General features: G+C 44.0%; 1 pseudogene; it reads right to left on the bottom strand.

Annotated features, from left to right (window-relative positions):
• Positions 1-6,589: 6,589 nt before the first annotated feature.
• Positions 6,590-6,708, bottom strand: LOC132831536 (5S ribosomal RNA; annotated as a pseudogene).
• Positions 6,709-9,729: the final 3,021 nt, after the last annotated feature.

Below are 9,729 nucleotides of genomic sequence, written 5' to 3'. Positions count from 1 at the left end.
ATGACTAAAGAAATTGCGCGTCCGATTAAGAAGAAGAAGGAAGCATACGAAAGGTACAGACAGGATAGATCGTGTGAATCCTTAGAAGATTATAAATGCAGTAGAATTATACTAAGCTGGAAGTTTTTGCTGCAAACGTTTCGTTCCCTGGCTAGGGAACATCATCAGTGCTATTGGAGCCTCCTGTGAAGCGCTGCTGTGATGTTTCTTCCGGTATTTATAGTGGTTTGTTCTTGCCGCTTGCGGGTGTCAGTTTCAGCTCTAGTGGTTTGTATATGGGGTCCAGGTCCATGTGTCTGTTAATGGAGTTTGTGGATGAATGCCATGCCTCTAGAAATTCCCTGGCTGTTCTCTGTCTGGCCTGTCCTATGATGGTAGTGTTTTCCCAATCAAATTCATGTTCCTGGTTGTCTGAGTGTATGGCTACTCGGGATAGCTGGTCGTGTCGTTTTGTGGCTAGCTGATGTTCATGGATGCGGATTGTTAGCTGTCTTCCTGTTTGTCCTATATAGTGTTTTGTGCAGTCCTTGCATGGTATTTTGTAAACTACGTTAGTTTGGCTCGTGCTGGCTATTGGGTCCTTTGTTCTGGTGAGTTGTTGTCTGAGTGTGGAAGTTGGCTTGTATGCTGTTATGAGTCCCAAGGGTCGCAGTAGTCTGGCTGTCAGTTCTGAGACGCTCCTGACGTATGGTAGTGTGGCTAGTCCTTTTGGTTGTGGCATGTCCTCGTTCCGTGATCTATCTCTTAGGCATCTAGTGATAAAGTTGCGTGGGTATCCGTTTTTGGCGAATACCTTGTATAGGTGTTCCTCTTCCTCTTTTCGCAGTTCTGGTGTACTGCAGTGTGTTGTGGCTCTTTTGAATAGTGTCCTGATGCAGCTCCGTTTGTGTGTGTTGGGGTAGTTACTTTCATAGTTTAGGACTTGGTCTGTGTGTGTTGGTTTCCTGTGTACCCTTGTGGTGAATTCTCCGTTGGGTATTGTCTCTGCTAACACGTCTAGGAATGGGAGTTGGCTATCCTTTTCCTCTTCTCTCGTGAATCGTATTCCTGTGAGTGTGGTGTTGATGACTCGGTGTGTTTTTTCTATTTCTGTGTTTTTGATGATTACAAAGGTGTCATCGACGTATCTGATCCAGAGTTTGGGTTGGATTTGTGGTAGGGCTGTATGTTCTAACCTGTGCCTCACCACACATTTTACATTCAACAATCAGATATACGAACAAATCAACGGAACACCGATGTGATCACCAATCTCGGGACTCATAGCAGAGGCAGTTATGCAAAGGTGCCAGACTACTGCGACCCTTAGGACTCATAACAGCACACAAGCCAACTTCCACACTCAGACAACAACTCACTAGAACAAAGGACCCAATAGCCAGCACGAGCCAAACTAACGTAGTTTACAAAATACCATGCAAGGACTGCACAAAACACTATATAGGACAAACAGGAAGACAGCTAACAATCCGCATCCATGAACATCAGCTAGCCACAAAACGACACGACCAGCTATCCCTAGTAGCCATACACTCAGACAACCAGGAACATGAATTTGACTTGGAAAACACTACCATCATAGGACAAGCCAGACAGAGAGCAGCCAGGGAATTTCTAGAGGCATGGCATTCATCCACAAACTCCATTAACAGACACATGGACCTGGACACCATATACAAACCACTACAGCTGAAACTGACACTCGGAAGCGGCAAGAACATCCATCAACAGACACATCGACCTGGACCCCACATACAAACTACTACAGCTGAAACTGACACCCGGAAGCGGCAAGAACAAACCACTATAAATACCGGAAGAAACATCACAGCAGCGCTTCACAGGAGGCTCCAATAGCACTGATGATGTTCCCTAGCCAGGGAACGAAACGTTTGCTGCAAAAACTTCCAGCTCGGCGAACAGAACCACAACAACGGACACCCGAGCTACAGATGTTCAACCAGACTTTAAAGAATTATACTAAAGAGGGAAATCAGGAGGACAAAAAGGGGACATGAGATAGCTTTGGCAAATAGAGATATGGAGAATCCAAAAGGATTTTACAAATACAAAAGGAGAAAATAGGGCCCTCAAAGATCAGCAAGGAACCGCAGGAGATGGAGGAGATACTAAACAAGCATTTTGTATCAGTATTTACTCAGGAGAAGGACATGGAAGATGTAGAAATACAGAGAAATAGATGGTGACATCTTGAAAAATGCCCATATTACAGAGGAGGAAGTTCTGAATGTATTCAAATGCATACAAGTGGAAAAATCCCCAGGACCTGATCGATCAGGTGTATCCTAGAACTCTGTGGGAAGTGAGGGAAGTGATTGCTGGGCCCCTTACTGAGATACTTGTACCATTGATAGTCACAGGTCGGGTGCCACAGACAGGAGGTTGGCGAACGTGGTGCCACTGTTTAAGAAAGGTGGTAAGGAGAAGCCGAGGAAGTATAGACCAGTGAGCCTGACATCAATGGAGGACATATTGTTGGAGGGAATCCTGAGGGACAGGATATACATGTATTTGGAAAGGCAAGGACTGATTAGGGAGAGTCAACATGGCTCTGTGCGTGGAAAAATCATGTCTCATAAACTTGATTGTGTTTTTTGCAGAAGTAACAAAGAGGATTGATGAGGCAGAGCGGTGAATGTGATCTATCTTGACTTCAGTAAGGTGTTCGATAAGGTTCCCCATGGGAGACTGGTTAGCAAGATTAGATCTAATGGAATACAGGCAGAACTATCCATTTGGATACAGAACTGGCTCAAAGGTAGAAGACAGAGGGTGGAGGTGGAGGGTTGTTTTTCATATTGGAGGCCTGTGACCGGTGGAGTGTCACAAGCATTGGTGCTGGGTCCACTACTTTTTGTCATTTATATAAATGATTTGCATGTGAGTATAAAAGTTATAGTTGGTAAATTTGCTGAAGACACCCAAATTGGAGGTGTAGTGGACAGCAAAGAAGGTTATCTCAGACGACAACGGGATCCTGATAATATGGGCCAATGGGCTGAGGAGTGGCAGATGGAGTTTAATTTAGGTAAATGCGAGATGCTGCAAGTTGAGAAAGCAAACCTTAGCAGGAGTTATACTCTTAATGGTGAGGTCCAAGGGAGTGTTGCTGAACAAAGAGACCTTGGAGTGCAGGTTATTGTTCGTTTAAAGTAGCGTCACAAATAGATAAGATAGAGAAGAAGGCACTAGGTATGCTTTCCTTAATTAGTCAAAGCATTTTACAGTGGTTGGAAGGTCATGTTGCGGCAGTACAGCAAGTTGGTTAGGCCACTTTTGGAATATTGTATGCAATTCTGGTCTCCTTCCTATCGGTAGGATGTTGTGAAACTTCAAAGGGTTCTGAAAAGCTTTACAAGGATGTTACTAGGGTTGGAGGGTTTGAGCTATAGCTGGGGGTTGAATGGGCTGGGGCTATTTTCCCTGGAACATTGGAGGCTGAGGGGTGACCTTATACAGGTTTATAAAATCATGAGGGGCATGAATCGGGACATAGACAAGGTATTTTCCCTGGTGCGCAGAACTAGAGAGTGCAGGTTTAGGTTGGGAAGGAAAAAATATAAGAGACGTAAGGGGCAACCTTTTCACACATAAGGTGGTACATGGATGGAATGAGCTGCCAGAGGAAGTGGTGGAGGTTAGTACAATTGCAACATTTGAAAGGCGTCTGGATGGGGATATGAATAGAAAAGGTTTGGAGGGATATGGGCTGAGTGCTGGCAGGTGGGAGTAGATTGGGTTGGGATATCTGGTCAGCATGGACGAGTTGGAGCGAAGGGTCTGTTTCCACGCTATACATCTCTTTGACCCTGTGACTATAATTTAGAAACGACAATAAATTGACATACACTGTCAAATAAATAAATGTTTATATTATTAAATTATAGCATACAATAAGTTGAAAACTTGCTATTTTTAGAATGAATGATAAAGAACAAAGAACATTCCAACACAGAACAGACCCTTTGGCCCTCATGGCCTGTGCTGATCCAGATCCTCCTATTTTCTAAACCTGCCACCAATTTTCTAAGCGTCTGTATCCCCCTGCTCCCTGCCCATTCATGTATCTGGCAGATACATATGAGATGACACTATCGTTCCCTCCTCTACCACCTCTGCTGGCAACACATTCCAGGCTGCCACCATCCTCTGGGTAAAGAACTTTCCACATATATCTGCCATACACCTTTCCCATCTCACTTTGAACTCATGACCCCTAGTATTTGAGTTTCACAATCTGGGGAAAAAGATTCTTGCTATCCACCCTGTGTATATTTCTCTTAATTTTGTAGACCTCAGTCAGGTCCCACATCAACCTTCGTCTTTGTCATGAAAGTAATCCTAATCTGCTCAATCTTTCTTCATAACCAGCAACCCCATACCAGGCAACATCCTGGTGAATCTACTCTGTACCCTATTAAAAGCATTCCCATCCTTTGGTAATGTGGTGATCAGAACTATATGCAGTATTCTAAATGCGGCCAAACCAAAGTCCTATGCAACTGCAACATGACCTGCCAATGCTTGTACTCAACACCTGATCCAATGAAGGAATGTATGCCATATGGCTTCTTGACAACTTTACTGACCTGCGTTGCCACCTTCATGGAATAATGGACCTGAGAATACCCAGATCTCTCTGTACATCGATTTTCCCCAGGACTTTTCCGATTACTGTGTAGTTTGCTCTTGAATTGGATATTCCAAAATGCATCACCTCGCATTTGCACAGATTGAACTCCATCTGTCATTTCTGTGAACATCACTCCAATTTATGTATATTCTGCTGTATTCTCTGACAGCCCCCTTCACTATGTGCTGCTTCACCATACTTGGTGTCATCTGCAAACTTGCTAATCAGGCAACGGATACCTCCTTCCAAATCATTGATATATATCACAAACTACAGTGGTCCCAGCACGGATTGCTGTTGCACACCACCGGTCATTGGTCTCCATGTTGAGAAATCCCCTTCCACTATCACTTTCTGTTTCCTGTTGCTCAGCCAGTTCTCTACCCATCTAGATAGAACACTTGGACCCCATGCAACTTCACCTTCTCCATCAGCCCACCATGGGAAATCTAATAAAACGCCTTACTCAAGTCCCTCAGTATCTTCTCCAGCAGCTTCCCTACCACTGATGTCAGGCTCACCAGTTTATAATTACCTGGATTATCCCCACTAACCTTCTTAAACAAGGGGACACCATTATCAATTCTTCAGTCCTCTGGGACCTCACCCATGTTCAAGGATCCTGCAAAGATGTTAAGACCCCAGTTATTTCTTCACTCACATCCCTCAGTAACCTGTGGTAGATCCCACCCGGTCCTGGGGCTTGTCTAACTTTATACCTTTTAAAATATGCAAAACTTCCTCCCTCGAATTGTCGACTTGACCCAGAACGCAAAGATCTATCCCTAACCTCAACATCTGTCATGTCCCTCTCCTTGATGAATACAGATGCAAGATACTTGTTAAGAATCTCACCCATTTTCTCTGACTCCATGCATAACTTTCGTCCTTTGTCCTTGTGTCTACCAAACATTTCTCCAGTTAGCCTCTAGCTCCTTATATATTACATTAGATTTGATTACTTACAGTGTGGAACCCTTCAACCCAACAAGTCCATACCGACTCGCTGAAGCACAACCCACACAAACCCTACATTTACCTCTTCACCTAACACTACGGCCAATTTAGCATGGCCAATTCACCTAACCTGCACATTTTTGGACTGTGGAGGAAACCGGAGCTCGCGGAGGAAACCCACGCAGACACAGGGAGAATGTGCAAACTCCACACAGTGTGGAGCCTGAGGCGGGAATTGAACCCGGGTTTCTGGCACTGTGAGGCAGCAGTGCTAACCACTGTGCCACCATGAATAAAAGCTCTTCGGATTTTTTCTCAACCCTTTTTGCTAAAGATATCTCATGACCACTTTTCTCTCTATTAATTCTTCGATATTTATTGTGAAATGTCGTTATTGAAAAGAACACAAACATTTGTTTGTGTGAGTGGGAACTCAGACCTTTTCGAGGTGTTTTGTGCCAAAATATATTTGAAATTTGTCTCAGTGCAAATAAAAAGCAGGAGAAGAGACCTTTTGGGAAGAGTAATTTTCAGTCACTGTCCCCCAAAGTACTTCTAAGGTAAAAAAGTGTGAGGGTTTGTAACCAGTGCACAGCAATAACTATGGGTGGATTGAACATGCAAATTGGCTCAATTAATAAACTGGACAGTGATTAGATTAGATTAGACTTACAGTGTGGAAACAGGCCCTTCGGCCCAACAAGTCCACACCGACCCGCCGAAGCGCAACCCACCCATACCCCTACATATTACCCCTTACCTAACACTACGGGCAATTTAGCTTGGCCAATTCACCTGACCCGCACATCTTTGGACTGTGGGAGGAAACCGGAGCACCCGGAGGAAACCCACGCAGATACGGGGAGAACGTGCAAACTCCACACAGTCAGTCGCCTGAGTCGGGAATTGAACCCGGGTCTACAGGCGCTGTGAGGCAGCAGTGCTAACCACTGTGCCACCGTGCCGCCCATTTTTTAAAGCCTACTGCACCTGGTATTCCCAGGCGGTCTCCCATCCAAGTACTAACCAGGCATGAGTCTGCTTAGCTTCCGAGATCAGACGAGATCGGGCGTTTTCAGACTAGTATGGCCGATATCTCAAACAAAGATTCGTGGAGTGTATGAGAGACTATTTCTGAGAGCAGGACGTCATGGAACCAACCAGAGAATGGGCTAATTTAGATTTGATATGATGTAACAAGGAAGGTATGGTGGATGAACTTGGAAGGAGTAACCACAACATGCTGGAGGTTCACATTCAGATTGAAAGAGCGCAGACTGAGTCATACATGGAGTTTTAGTGTTCGGCAATGATAATTATACTAGCCGAAGGAAGGATTCGCCCTGGGTGGACTGGGGTAGAAAAGAACAGTCAAAGGCAGTACAGATGAAGACGTTTGGCAAAAAAAATAGGGCGATATTAAAGACCAAAGAGGAATTGCATAACAGAGAAAATCATCTATATCTTGATAAGGAAGTCAAGGATAACATGAAGGCAAATCCCAGGACATTTCTTACTGCACAAGTTAGTCACACTGTGGAGGATTGGGCAAGTCAGTGGCCTCTTAGAATTATGGCTGAATTCTTATGTGGTAAACCCAGATAATGTTTGAGTGAGAAAGGTTCAAATCCTGCCACAGAAAGTGGCAGAGGTTGACTTCAAATCAGGAATTAAGAGACTGATGGTGGTTATGAATCGATTGCCAAGAAAAACTCACCTGGTTCACTCATGTCCTTTAGGGAAGGAAACTGCCATTTTACCGTAGATTCACCACTCTCAGGCTGAAGGCATTTCCCATTAACTCCGTTCTAAATGATCTTCCCCTGACTCTCAGGCTATGACCTTGAGTCCTTTCTCTCCTAACAGTTGATGAATCTTCCCAACATCTACACTGATGCGTCCAGTGAATAGACCCAGTCCAGGTGGGAGTCGATCTCGGTCATGCTGCAGAAACATGATGGAGAGATCGAGAAACTCGGGCAGCATGTCAGGGGAGCGGAGAAATGGGCCGCGGCCTCTGACACCACTGCTGAGTCATCCATGGGTCAGGTCTGGGCCCTTGGACATCGATTATTGGAACATATTAATGACCTTGGAAATCGAGGTCATCGGTAAAATATTCGGTTGCTGGGCCTTCAAGAATGGGAGGAGAAAGAGCAGCCTGTTGGTTTCCTGGAGCAATGGCTCCCACAGCTGCTGAAATTGGAGTCGGAACTGGGCTGGTTGCTGGTTGAGCGGGCCCATCAGGTTGCTGTGCGCTAGCTCGGGTCAGACCAGTGCACTCGCCAGATCCTAGTTCAACTTCAACATTAGAGGGAAAAACAGATGCTGCTAGAGTCCACCAGAGAGTTGGAAAAGGATCCCCTTGGCATCATGTACAAGGGCTCCAGGATAATGTTGTTCTCTGGCTGTGGTCCGCAACAGGAAGGCATTTGATGAGGCAATGAAGCATCACAGGGAATTAAATATTCAATATTCTATGCGATATCCAGCAATGCTATGCTGCAATCATGGAGGATCTGTATATGACTTCAGATCACCGGAAAAAATAAAAGAATTTCTGGATGCTCTAAATTGACTGCCGGATTTGAACTGTATGGATAATGACTTTATTTTGCCCCTCTTTTCTTCTTTTTTCCTCCTCTTTTCTTTCTTTTTTCTCTTTTCTATCTTTCCCTGGTGGTGGTGAGGGAGGGGAAGTGCTAGTTCCTTAACGTTTCTATGGACTCTTTTTGTGTGGTTTATTTGATTATTGGGGGACGTTTCAGATTTTTTTAAAATTTGTTTGATTATTACTTGCTGAGATTGTAATTTTGTAATTTTATATATTTTCATCTTGTGTTGTTTTGCTAAGTGTATCAAGGTGTTTGTGTGGGGGTGTCGCTTCATTCTTATGAAACGTTGGAATTTATTTACTCTACTTTGTAATGCCTGGGCCGATGGCATGCCTCTGGCTAGGAAATGTTCTGGTGGGATTATTGGAAGGTAGTAGTGCCTCCTCTGAAGAAGGGGAAAAATCTCCTTGTGACAATGTTTCATTTTTTTTTAGGAATAGTTCTTAGTTGTTTTGATTCAGCTGTTATAAAGAGTGTTTTATGTGTGAATCATTTTTGTTTTTTATTCAATGTATTTTGGGTGGTGTTCTCCCTCCTGGGGGGCATCAGGCTGACTCGGACTATCATGGCTAGTCACTCGTATAGGTGGTGCACCTCGAATGTCAAGGGGAGCCACTCATTAATCAAAAGGAAAAAGATGTTATCAAGTCTTAAAAAAAAAAGACAGGGTGGATGTAGGCCTTCTACAGGAGACATATCTACTTGATAAGGAGCATTCGAAGCTGCAACAGGGTGGATTTGGCAAGGTGTTCTTTTCATATTTCAGCTCAAAAAGTAGGGGAGTTGCTAATCTTACTGGTAAGAATCTTCCCGTCCAAATGCTAAGCCAGATAAAAGATGACTGGATGATATATATTAATTAAGGCCTAATATATGGAGAGGAATATGAGATTTTGAATCTCTATTGCCCACCGGTGCACCATTTACATTTGTAATGGAAGTGATCTCCAAGTTGATGGCTCTTGGGGTGCGCCGTACTATTAGAGGGGGAGATTGTAATTGTATCATCGACATGGGTGAACTGAATACCTAAGAGCTCTGTGGGCATATCTTTGAGATCTCGGCGTTGGCGGATCTGATAGGGAGTTGTGGCTGATAGGTGTGTGGAACTGTCTTCACCCCGAGTGTAGAGACTTTACTTTTTATTCTTATCCACACAAGTGCCATACCAGAATTGATAGTTTCTCTCTCCTCGACCCTTTTGAACTCAATATTGTTTTGTAAAGTAGGTAATATAACTATTTTCGAACATGCCGCAGTATATATGAAGGTTAAGATTGGTGATGACAAGATAGCTTTCCGACACTGGCGTATGGACCTTTCCTATTGAAGGATGATAAGTTCATAAAATATTTCTCGCAGGAATTTAAAACCTTCCGGGATATCAACTCAAACACAGCCAGTAACCCTAAGGTGATGTGGGAGACAGTTAAGGCCTATGCTTGAGGCTTGGTTATCTCATATTCTGCGACCCCAAAAAGACAAAAGGGAGAACAATAGTGT

This window comes from Hemiscyllium ocellatum, chromosome 33 (assembly GCF_020745735.1).
Source record: "Hemiscyllium ocellatum isolate sHemOce1 chromosome 33, sHemOce1.pat.X.cur, whole genome shotgun sequence".
Taxonomy (NCBI): domain Eukaryota; kingdom Metazoa; phylum Chordata; class Chondrichthyes; order Orectolobiformes; family Hemiscylliidae; genus Hemiscyllium; species Hemiscyllium ocellatum.
The sequence above is the reverse complement of the archived record's forward strand: the minus strand, read 5'-3'. Positions and strand labels throughout refer to the sequence as shown.